At 37.7% G+C, this 9,963-nt stretch overlaps 1 long non-coding RNA gene across 1 annotated transcript; it reads right to left on the bottom strand.

Moving 5' to 3' along the window:
• Window positions 1-524: 524 nt before the first annotated feature.
• Window positions 525-9,620, bottom strand: LOC129206364 (uncharacterized). The gene is made up of 3 exons (XR_008577096.1): window positions 9,483-9,620; window positions 741-826; window positions 525-618 (listed from the first exon to the last, which is right to left on the bottom strand). It is a non-coding gene; the product is annotated as an uncharacterized LOC129206364 (long non-coding RNA).
• Window positions 9,621-9,963: the final 343 nt, after the last annotated feature.

Here is a 9,963-nt window from a genome sequence, read left to right as displayed (position 1 = left end):
TAGAAGAAAAGTTAGTTGGAAGACAGCGAACATGAGAATTACAGAAGGTAGCATATAGAAACAGGTGCACATTTTGTATTTTGTGTCATGACCGACAAGGGGGAGCGCTGATTTAGCAAACAGAGTTTTAACAGCTGGTGAAGGATGAGCTAAGCAGGCTTTTTTTAACAGTTTTGTGTAGGAGCAGGGAATGCTGTGTCCCGCAGTAATTAAAATGAGCGGGAGGACTGAGCAATGGGGACCCTGGCACTGCACCTCGGTCAGCAAGCGGCTGAAACCTGTGAGAAAGAGGAGTAACATTCCTTCAGGAGAGCGCGACAGACAGGAAGAGGCCGTTATTGAGAGACAGTCAGTTCAAAAAAAGGCTGCAGTTGGACTCGATGATCTTAAAGGTCTTTCCCAACCAAAATGATTCTATGATTGTATGATTCTACAGAATTGGTGTGCGAGTACAACATTTTGTATATTTTGTGATTCAGGCTCGCAGAGTGACATGCAATAATGCAAACTCTTGTGTTTGGGAAGCAAAAGTGCAGAAGTTTACAACAACTGTTCTTCTCTGTGCAAGAAACCAAGGGAACTAACTGGACACATACTCAAAGGTCAATCCTTGTGAACCTATGGGGCAGGAAAATGAAAACAGAGAAATAAGTCAGAGAATGAGACTTCCGTATTATTTCTTTCAAAGCTAATGCTTTATATCATGGCAAGTTTAAACATGATCATGAACAGAAACTAACCTCAAATAGTGAGATACAAGTGCAGCTACAGTCCACATCAAAAGAACAGGATCACATGTTAGCCTTTTGTTTTCACAATTCTTGTCCTACAATTAAAAAAAAGCTGAAAAAAACCCAAAAGCAGGATAGAGCAAAATGATTACACCCTTTTGCATCAATGGCAGATCTCTACCAAAGATAAATCACCACTAGGGGAGGAAAATGTGATGAAAATAAAGATGACTAGTAGTAAAGTAACATTTAGACTGTGATTAATGTTGGTTCTCCTTCAAACATCAGCTATAAAGAAGAGAAATACTGAAAAAAAACAAAGTATGTATGTTTCTCTGTGTGACATAGGAATAGGAGCTTGTATTTTTGATAAATGCTGAGGGACATCCAAAGTGGGGCTGAAAGGCGAAGAAAACCAAAACCAGATAAAGAGTTTGAACTACAACCTGAATCCAAATAAATTGACCAAAATTGTCAGATTTCTATCATCTTCATCTTGACTAATATTATTCTACTACATTTATATTATTACTTCAGACTATATCTTGGAAGCATTATGGAACCTCTCATATCTCCATGTGTTGTTTTATGAAATCAGGGTTATCCACTATTCTATTATATTTTTATATATGCCAGAACCTAGATCTTAAGCAATTTTATTTCATAACTCTGCTTAGTTGCAAAACATCTTTGTAGCATAAATTAACTTGATGGTGATGTTCAACCACCTTTAGTGCAATGGGTGTAACTAATTAAGATGTGGGGCACTACAAATCTTTAAATATCTTCAGGGTTGTGTACTATCTCTTTCATTCTTCTTTCTGTAATACTATCTCCACCTGTTCTTTTAATTCACACACACACACACACATTGCACTTGTGTACTTCAAAATGTTAAAGACTCTATGCAGAGGAGAATATTATACATAAATTTTTCTGGTTTGGGCAGACAGATTTTTGTCCTCTATGTTTGATACGTAGCTACAAATTCTCACAAAAAACCCCACCAAACAAACAAAAACAAAACAAAACAAAAAACACCATACCACAAAACCACAACACAACAAAAAACCCCCACCTTCCCAAACCCTCCAAATTCTAGATTTCCAGAGACAATGCATTAGAATAACCTAAGATTACACCCAAGCAAAAGCCACATTTTAAAATCAAACTTTCCAATGATCAACTTTTCCAACAATCTGTGCAGAACTAATTTTTATCAGGTTTAATTTCATCTGAGATGAATGGAGAAGAGATTTGAGGTTTTAGCAGATGATTGTCTCTAACTGCAGATTACAAATGAGATAAATATACCCATCCATTATGGCAGCATGTGGGCACAGAGCACAAAAATCTCTATTACTGACAAGTCAGGTACTGGCCTCCCCATGTGGCACTAAAAATTTAACCTTAAAGCAGGAAGATAGTTGCAATAAAAATTTTTTTGTTCAGATTTTTAGCTTAGAAGATTGTACAGTGCTCCCTGGTGTTTGGTTTTAAGCTTTCCAGCAAACTGAAAGGTAAACATTAACCTGTTTTGTAAAAGACAGCTTTTGCAGAAGACCTACTATGGTGCAGGTGATACTGGTACTGATACATATTTTGTCATCCCTTTCCTTCTCCCCTTAAGATCAAGCATGCTATATCCAGAAGAGAAGCGAACCATTATAAGAAGCTCCAGAATAATAAAATAAAATTAAAAACTGTTTAATCAAAAGGTGATGACAGCTGTGCTAAATTAAAGGCTCACTTCTGTAAAAAAAAAAAAAAAGTGATTGAATTCCATCATTTTCTCTTTGCATTAAGTTATGCCCTCACAGTACTTCAGTTGTTTGTCTGCCACTTTCTTCAGTGAAGGGGGTTGGTTTATCAAAGTGACAGAAAAGTGTTCAAAACAGAGACAAATAGTTCATGTTTTCTGCATGTTTTTTGAACAGAACTGGCTGATCAAGAGGTCAAGCACTAAAGCCAACACAGGAAAGAGTTTGGGACCTCCTGTCCTTGGCGTATAAATTGGAGTACCTAGATCACCCCTTTGTGGCAGTACTGAGTTTGGCTCAGCCGCCTCAAATATCTCTCAGGATTAAATCTGAAGGCTTGCTCAGCTGACCTGTTAGTGATACATTCCTGACAGTCATTCCCTCAGGATTCCTGCCTTTCTAATAGGAACCCGTTCTTTGGTTACAACCATTAGAGAAAACCACCACCTAGCACATCATATTTCACAGCTTTTCTTCATTTCTAAGTGCCTCCAGGGGCTACAAATAGACTTACCTTTAATTTACAAGAATCCTTCACATTGTCTAATGCAAACGGAATTGTCTCACTACCTTGGAGGTGTGAATGCCACTTTTTAAAATAGATGTTATCATCTCACATACTTGGCTGCCTAATCAACAATTTCACCCTTCTGCCTTCCAAGTGAGGAGTCATCCTGAGAACATAGTTCAATTTAGAGTGAAGCAACAACATCTACTGACCCTTGTGTAAGTCTATACATTAACAAACATTCTTGATACTAATATCTAAGAGGCATTACTCTGTTCATTATTGCAAATTCATTGAAATCATAAATTATGCACTGGAGTAACAGGAGATCAGCAACTCACACTGAAATAGCCTAAAAATACTAAGGTAGACCCATTTTATGGAATTCAGTTGTGGCTTAATTTCCCAGCAAAGTTTGTTGCCTGTGTGTGGTAGCTTCTTTCTACAATGAGAAGATAATTAGAGAGAGTACTTGATGGAACATCATACATTCTGTCTTTTGTCATATGTTCTAATACGCATTGTGAACCACTAGTAAGGGTTATGCTGTGAATGTGATGGAAACACGTTGGTAAAGGCTCCAGCGCTGGCTGCCCGGTTTAACAGCCTTATAAGTGATTTTCACAAGGATGAGCACCTCCAATTACTACTACTGGCAAAAGAAATCTCAAGTGTTTGGTGAAGCAATAGTTACTGACAATCACTGCTGCATGTAGGCTCGGTCTTGCGTGACAAGGCAGAATCAAAATTATTAGCATTCTTAGACCGTCCATAGAGTATTTCATGGTGATAGCTTCCTCTGCTCTTACAAGAAGAATTGTATTGGTGAACATAGTATTTTAGGGAAAAAAGGGAATGTAGGACAAAATCCTCATCTCCTTGGGGCACCACAAAATTGTCTAGTTATCTTTTCCCATAGAGCTGTTTGCAATCTTTTTATAGACAACAGTTCTTTTGTTAGAGGAATAACAGAAGTTCAATGCAATTGCTTGTTAGGAGAACATGGAAAATGTATGAATAAAAGCTACAAGATCTGAGCTTGCTAAAAAAAGTGTTTCACAAACAGCTTTAGTGCCACCTAATACATACATGGTAGGGGTGCATATCAATTCTTTCAGTGGACGTCAGGTGAAATATTAAAATTCATAGAAAGCTTCTCTGTGTAAAAATGTCCTTTTTGGCCTCTGCTCGGAATATACACACACAAAAGAACATCAGTTGAAAACAGGCCTCCAAGAGCACAGGTTTGGCATAAACTTAGCATAGAATTGTTCAAGTAGAATTTACTCAGACATATTTTCACGAATTTTAATTCACATAAACCAAGCAATTGCCCAAGCTCAGATGGCAACATCTTCCTTCCTAAATTAGTTCTACTTGAATATTTGGGGAGGAAGGGGCATATCAATGTGTATTCAAGTGCAATGATGATATCACATGCTGCCATTGCTATTTTTTCAGTGTCTTATCACCTGACTATAAGAGGCAGCCATGGAAACAGTACTAATTATGTTATTACAAAATATTACCTGAAATGACAATAGGTAGATGAAGGAAGTACTCATCTGCTACAACTAGGAACAAACTCTCTGTTCACTGTAATATAACAGAAAAATAAGGTACTTCAGCTAATAACTTCAACTAACTTTTTGTTCAAAATGTGATTCAGAGGTGAACAGGTTGTGGATAATTTACAGCTATTGTTTATTTAACTTAATTACAGGCATTTTTGATGCAGTGAATATGATTCAGCCTCTGTCTGACTTCCCCTCCTGAGGCTCGCTTTGGTGGCAAACTAAACTTTACAACAACAGACTAAATGGTGTCCTTTTTGCTAGCACAGCTTTTCAGCACGGCAGGAGGAGGAGCACTCTGCTGGACCCCTGCTGCTGCTAAGATTTCCTGCCATTGTTTGAAAAGTTAAAGGTGGTAACAATACTTAAACATTAAGGGTCACAGATCTGTAGGCCCAACCTTGGCATCCTAGTACTCAAAGGATATTGTGGGTAAGTAAGTGAAACTATGCCACAAGTAATTAGAGGTTTCCCCTAGGCTCAGTTCATTAAAAATAATGCAACATCTTCTGTCTTTACTCATAAAAAAAAAAACCCTTTAAAAAGGTGTATTTCAATTATTATCTTGCTTGCAGCTAACCCTGTGTCTGTAAAATATCTCCTGGGCTTCCCTGAAATGCTACTTTTACTGAAGGAGCCTGTTAAATATGATTAGTCCCAAAGCACGGGGTGAAGTGCAGAGCCTTCATTGAAGTCAGGAGACAGCCTCTTCCAGGGTCTGGCTCTAAACATTTGTCCTCACCAGAGACAAAATAAAATAAATCCTGGAGGCACGGGAGTTAATCAGAAAGCAGTTTGCTCTCCAGATCCCTTTGTGGTGCCATCACACTGTTGGAGCACTTCTGAGTTCCCAGATGGCTAGTTTTACATTCAATTTGCATGCTGGAAGTTGGGAGTTTTGGGTTGTTTCCACACACCACACTCCCCCCCTCCAACCTCCTCCCCCCCCCGCCCCCAAAGTCATCTTAAATCCCTTCCACAACTATGTGCTCATTATAGCTCTCCTACTGAAGATACTCTTTCTTACAATCAGGCATTTCTTGGACTCTCTTCGGACATTAAACTTTCTTTGAAATTAAACACATTACTTTCTACGTCCATGGAAAAAACACAACTGAGGCTTTAATACATAGTTAGGTATCTTTTTCTGTGCTGATCTGAGCACATTTCATGAAATTCATCATTTACATCTATATCGTTAAGACCTTAGGGAATTTCCTCGTGTAATTTAAGCTTTTTACGCCCCTATTAACACCTTGCTTTCGTCACAGGAGAATCAATGCTTAGCACATCATACCTATATTTAAAAAGAAAAAAAATTATCCAAGAGTTTAGTCCTTTCTAAAAATATTACTCAGCTCTTGAAGTCTTGTTGTCAATGATGTGTAACTATAAGAAAAAAAATCTCAAATGCTAATAATGTCCACCAGGTATGCACAATTTTGTTGCCAAAAGGTGTTAAGCTTGTGTTAGAGTTGAATTACTCTAAACAAGGCAATTTCCTTCCTGGACATGAGACATGGGGATCTATTAGACTGTTTTCTTATAGCAGTGCACTTATTCTCCTGCTATGTTTGACCTAAATATATAATAAAGATTTAAAATAACTTAGTTGTGTGGCTCTCCTACTCTCTCCTTGTTATTGTAACCTGGACAGATTAATAGGTTTAGAGACTATAATCTCTGAACAATGTTTTGTAGTTTGGGTTTCTTTGTAATCCATACATAAGTTGTTGTGTATCTTTTAAATTGCCCATTTGTGCACTATCCTCTCCTCCCTGCCACAGTGTCATTGTACAACTTCAGCAATTTTTTTTTTTTAAAACACTAAATACAGCTAAAGACAAGACATCAGAACATGTCTTTCCAACTTCACTGTTGTTTTCCTGTGTTTTCCCTGAACTACTCTGTCATATAAGGTTGGAAATTAAAGTTTGGTCAAAATAAATTCAATTTCAACAAGTTCATATGTTACAGTAAAACCAAATGTAAAATGTAATATGAATCAAGTTGTCATGCTGCTACAAAATCTGCCGTGTAGCCCTACCCCTGCTGGTCTAAGGCCAGACAAGAAATATCTGAATAATGTACCTTTGTCTGATAAGTAGGTTGTGATTGTTAAAAGCTGAAATTTAACTGATATATTACTAGTTCAGTCAGTAAACCATGAAAAACCATTTGGACTTGCCAAAAGTATCGGGAAACTAGGGGAAAGATAATTTCAGCGAGGGGAAACGTGATCACAGATTCACGGACCACCTACCCCAATTACACCACCTACTCAAAAGATAAATGTAGAGAAAAGAACTGAGCATGCATTCCAGTTTGCATTCTAGGTGAAGAAATTTAAGCCAATCAGTTAATAGAATAACAATACATATGTATTAGAAAGATTAATATGTTAACGATATATGTATAAATCACCATTGATTTGGAGCTTTGGTGTGCTGTCTTGGGACAGACACCCATATCTGTGCAAATATGCAATAAAATACCTCTGCTCTGTGTGTATATTGGCATATCGCACATCAGGTAAATGAACCCCAAGTTTTGAGACAGCAATATTTTTGGTACACATCAGAATGCACTCATGTTCCCAACTTCCCTACTTTTTAATCTTTTCTCTTTTTTTTTTTTTTTTTTGCCATTGGTTTCTCCTTGCATTGTGTTCTGCAACTCTTAACGCAATAAATAAATCAAATGCTTGTGAAGTTATGTTATGCAAATCTAACAGTAAAAACGAGTTTCAGAAAGATTACTGGAAGAAAGGAAAGACTGAATAGCTCTGGATACTGTCACTAAAAAGCTTAGGTTCCTAATTTTGGTCAGAGATTAGAAGGTTGAGTGTTTTAGCTTTTGGCTATTTCTACAGCCAAATGTGTAAATTTATCCCGAACACAAGCCTTGCACTATCACCTACAATCTGCTACTCGTTTAGCAACCTTGTTAGTAACAAGCTAGCTCTATATGTCTATGAATTCCTAACCAACAGGGTGCTAATCAGAAATTCTTAGTCTAATCACTAACACAAACAGATTTTGGATCATCTCCAAACCTGTTTCCTACTACCAGCACTTCAGAGGACCTGGCTGACCCTACTCAGGGCTTCCAAAACACATCTAATCCATGCACTCTTTAGAAGCTTCTTGTAAACTAAACTGAATAATTGCACAAATAATGTGTCTACCATGAAAGTAAAAGTTTGGATACAAGAAAGGGAAACACGCAGCAGTAGTCTGATAGACTTTCTGATCCCATCAAAAAGCGTAGAGATTGAAGACCTTCTCAAATGCAAACTCTGTTCAAGGTGAGTGTTGAGGGATGCCCAAACGTATGGGAAGGAAGAGGAAATAAAATCAACAGGTTGAACTCTCAGAGCACATGTAGCAGTATTAGATCAAGTTATACTGTCTCTGGCAACAGTCAGAAGCTGATTTCTGGGAAACAGTAGGAGATTCACCAAATTCATGTGCTGACTGTTTATATGACATACCAACCCCAGGGACAGCATTCACTGATTAAGGAACTTTGTAAGTATGGCTTAACGGTCAAGAGACACCCGTTTTCCATTAATCAGTCTAATCCCAATTTGGATCCATTTATAGGTTTTGGCAACCCTGTTAAAAAAAAACAAAACCAAAAAAAACCCAAACAAACCCCCCCCCCCAACAACAACAAAAAGAGCAAAAATAAACCCCACACAGGCTCATGCGCTTCATTACTGGAAAATGTTTCCACAACATCCTGATACAGTGCATTTTGAGTCATGACTAGGAAAAAAATTTCTGATCAAATAACTTTTAAAATTAGTATTAGCACACATTACACATCTACATAACTGATGTTAACCATATGAGGTGTGGATCATTTTTCAATGCCATGGATTCCTTGTATAAGGAATCTGAAATAGGCTATAGTAGTTTACAGAGCCTGAATAAAGGTAATTTTCTCCTCCAAAGTGCTCTTATCTTGAATTGCTTTACTACTCTTTTAGTCATTATGGAAGAGAAAGAAATACTGACAGTCAGTTGAATTATTACCTCTTGTCATATGTTTTTTTTCTCCTTAAACTCAACACTTTGCAGAGAAGACTGTCATTTCAGTGCACTCCCCCAGGGAAGGATTAGGGGCCAGGAGAACTTACACATGAGAGCCAGGATCGCCAGGCTGCCCTGCAGAGCAAGACAGGTGGCAGGTTTTTGGGTTTTTTTTCAGGACTCACATTGAACTCCAGAACGAAGCAAAGGATTCAAGTTCAAAGCAATTACTAACTGAATTCAGCTAAAATTTAGCTTAAATTATTAAAGTGGTAAATTGGCTGAGTCCACTTTAAGTCCTTGCTACTTTTTGCTGAGAGTCAAAGCAACACAAAAATTTGTCCCAAAGCAAGCATGACTTTATTAACCATAAAGAGTGGTCTTTTTCCTTAACAAATAGCAGAGGTGTGTGTGCATGCCCTTTGGGAACCATAGCTATCATGGGGAAAACTAATGTCATGCTCCCAGTGGAATAAAACAACTGGCCGTGTATAAACAAGCAGGTGTTCAGCATTTAGCTGTGGTTTTGCAAATCAGTCCTACCCTCTGCTGGGAAATCTGTAAGCAAGTTCTGCTGACTTAGCAATAGGGGTATTTCTTTACTTCATCTGGGAACAAATACCTGGAAATTACAAAGATCTAAAATACAAGTTGAATTTATCCATCCTAGAACTGCTTAAGAGTAATCAGTCATAAGGAAAAGCTAATTCCTTGTACAATCTGGGAAAATAGAAATTAACTAAAAAAGGAAATTTTTCTTTCATCCTGATTCAGGCCAAAGTCAGGTTTTATAAACTGGTTATCTTGTTCACTTTTCTTCTCAGTTTGTAAATTTATCATCCACAGAAAAGGTAAAGGAATGATGCACTTACCTTTCTGAAGTACTAGGTAGCCAAATACAGAAAGAGAACCAACAGACTTTATCTAATGAATTGGGACATGTATTGGAATCGAGCAGTTGCATTCAGTAGAGCCAAGCAAAGAAAAAAACCAGCCACCCCTAAAAGCCGTCAGTACCACAACCAGCCCTGCAGAAAGAGATCCTTATTATCAAAGGACTTTGGCCATGGTATGCTTATAAATGGGTAACGGTCATGCCACTTGCAACTAGGATCATTGCTGATGCCACATATTAAACTTTAAATGGCTAGAGGATCATATGTTTATTTTTTTCTTTCCAAGAAGTTAGCAATTAACTAACTGAATTCCTACTGAATAGGGATGTGTCTTACAACTATTTTCATGGTTTAAAGTGCTGCCAACTCCCCCCCCCCCCCCTTCCCCAGCGAGCCCTCTATCATGCAAATGTATCTTTTCCTTGGTTGTCTTACTGACAAAAATGAATCTCTGATC

Source organism: Grus americana, chromosome 4 (genome assembly GCF_028858705.1).
Source record: "Grus americana isolate bGruAme1 chromosome 4, bGruAme1.mat, whole genome shotgun sequence".
NCBI classification, from domain to species: domain Eukaryota; kingdom Metazoa; phylum Chordata; class Aves; order Gruiformes; family Gruidae; genus Grus; species Grus americana.
The sequence above is the reverse complement of the archived record's forward strand: the minus strand, read 5'-3'. Positions and strand labels throughout refer to the sequence as shown.